Raw genomic sequence first — 3,056 nt, forward strand, 5'->3', positions numbered from 1 at the left:
ATAATCCTAGCTATTCAGGAAGCTGAGATCTGAGAATGGAGGTTCAGAGCCCAGGTAAATGAATCCCGGAGACTCTTCTCTCCAAATAACCAGCAGGGAAAAAAAAAAAAAAGGAAGAAAGAAAAAAAAGTGGAGACTCAAGTGGTACATTGCCAATTGGGAATGAAAAAAATTGAGCAAAAGCATGAGGCCCTGAGTTTAAGACACAGTATATGTGTGCATGCACGTGCGCGCGCACGCACACACACACACACACACACACACACACACACACTCAAACTTGATGGCAAGGTCAGGACTTGATACTGGAGAAACTAGAAAAGGCTAAAATACTTTCCTGAGAGGGATGAACTGTCTCTTTGCCAGAAAGAATTATTCTAATACAAACACGCAGGAATGCCTCTATGCGTCAGTTCTTGGTGTAATTTAATGTAGCACTGTTAAAATTGCTATATAATTATTACTACTGGTCAGCTCTTAGCTCCCAGCTCATCTTTATTACTGATTATACAGCCCAATAACAGGACATTTTCAACTCCATAATATGTTGCTGAACGTGATCTGTGTCTGAACTTGGTCCTGTTCCCCTTTCCAGCTGAGCCACAGTATACAATTCACTCTAGGGATTAGCTGTACTTGGTTTTTGTTGTTGTTGTTCAAAATTTTATATCCCAGAGAATTTTATTCCATTTTAATCAAACAGTACCTATTGGAATAGCTACTATAGTTTTCATCCAATACTCAATATGTGTGAGAGGAGGGAGTTTGGGCTGGGGGTGTTTTGTTTTGTTTTGTTGGTCGTGGGGCTTGAACTCTGTCTGGGCTTGGGCGCTGTCCCTGCGCTCTTCAGCTCAAGGCGAACACTCTACTGCTTGAGCCACATTGCCACTTCCACTTCCGTTTTCGAGTGTTTTTTTTAAATTGGAGATAAGAGTCTCACGGACTTTCCTGCCCGGGCTGGCTTTGAACCACAATCCTCAGATCTCAGCCTCCTGAGTAGCTAGGATTACAGGCGTGAGCCACTGGTGCCCGGCTGGGCTGGGGGTGTTGTTAATACAAAGAAGTCTTATCTTCTCAGGGAGATGAAAACAGGGAGAGTGACAGTGTCACTTGAAATCAAAGCAATATATATTTAAACTTGAGAGAACAGACACAGATATCAGGACCAGCAAGATTCAGAGGAAGATGAGTTTTGCAGGGTCAGAGAGGCAGACCCTAAGTAGCCCTCACCCACCAGGCTAGAAACAGAGCACTTAAGCCTCGCCTGGTAGTGCCAAGAGCACTTGACACTGGAGGAATCTACAAGATCGTGTTACAACCCTGCATAGAAATCTTCCATGGCTTCTCACCAATTGTGGGATAAAACTTTAAGCTCCCCAGCCTGGCATTCGGTGCATTCCTGATGTGGCTTAAGTCTCTGTCATACTTCTTTTCAATTTACTCCATGGCAGGGCTGTCAGAAGCTGGGGATTCAAAAACCCAGTGATGTGGTCTCCATTTGGTTGGGAAGACAGATGAGTGACATATACAAGGGGGAGCAAGCTATAACTGCTGTGTACAAAAGAAGATGGAAAAACAAATTAACATATGGTTGATTCTGCCCAGGAATAGGAATGAGAGGGCTGACTGCCATAGGAAGTAGCAGAGAAAGACATTGGAAACATATGTGAAGCCAAGTGCTGGTGGCTCATGTCTATAATCCTAGCTACTCAGGAGGCTAAGATCTGAATATCATGGTTCAAACCAACTCAGGCTGGTGAACCACCACTATGGCTGAAGCTAGCTAGCCTTGAGAACAAAAGTTCAGGGACAGCACCCAGGCCCTGAGTTCAAGCTCCAGGATTGGCAAAAAAAAAAAAAAAAAAGGAAAAGAAAAGAAATATATTGCACCAGGCACTAGTGGCTCATGCCTGTAATCTTAGCTACTCAGGAGGCTGAAGTCTGAAGATCACAGTTCAAAGCCAGCCTGGGCATGAAAGTGGGCAGAAAAGTCCATGAAACTCTTATCTCCAATTAACCACCAGAAAACCAGAAATGGCGCTGTGGCTCAAGTGTTAAGAGCACTAGCCTTGAGCTGAAGAGCTAAGGGACAGCACTCAGGCCCAGAATTCAAGCCCCCTGACCGGGGGAAAAAAAAAAAAAGAAATATATTGCTCACTTTAGGAACAGTGAATGTGTACACAGGGGCACAGGGGTGAACTGAAGGGAACAGCACAGGTCAAAGGTAGTAAAAAGGAAGTGGGAATGATACAGGGAAGGAAGCTAGGTATACACATTATAACTATAAATAAATAACAGTCACCTCTATTAATCAGCTAACAGTATGAGGCTAGTACTTTCGACCACTTTATATCAAGGAAGAAACGCTGTCTTAACATTATGTCCTGGCTGGGAATGTAGATTAGTGGTAGAGTGCTTGCCTAGCATGCATGAAACCCTGGGTTTAATTCCTCCCTACCACATAAACAGAGAAGGCCCAAAATGGCACTGTGGCTCACTCAAGTGGTAGAGCAAAAGAAGCTTAGTGACAGTGTCCAGGCCTTGAGTTCAAGCCCCAGGGCTGGCAAAAAGAAAGGAAGAAAGAAAAGAAAGAGAGAAAGAAAGAGAGAGAATAAAGAAGGCCCATAATTCCAGCACTGAGGAGGACAAGGTAAAAGAATATGAGTTCTAGACCAGCCAAATTACATAGGAATGTGCAAAGACAGAAAAGCAAAGAAACAAACTGGTTGCCATTGGCTCCCTCACACCTATAATCCCAGCTACTTGGGAGGTTGAGGATCTAAGGATCACAGTTTGAAGCCAGCCTGGGCAGGAAAGACTGTGAGACACTTATCTCCAATTAACCACAAAAAAAGCTGGAAGTAGAGGTGTGGCTCAAGTGATCAAAAAAGCTAAGGGGGGCTGGGAAGTTGGCTCAGTGGTAGAGCGCTTGCCTTGCATGCCTGAGGCCTTGGGTTCGATTCCTCAGCACCACATAAGCAAAAAGAAAAAAGCTGGAAGTGGCGCTGTGGCTCAAGTGGGCATGCCTGAGGCCTTGGGTTCGACTCCTCAGCACC

Source organism: Dipodomys ordii, unplaced genomic scaffold (genome assembly GCF_000151885.1).
Source record: "Dipodomys ordii isolate 6190 unplaced genomic scaffold, Dord_2.0 Scaffold7, whole genome shotgun sequence".
Taxonomy (NCBI): domain Eukaryota; kingdom Metazoa; phylum Chordata; class Mammalia; order Rodentia; family Heteromyidae; genus Dipodomys; species Dipodomys ordii.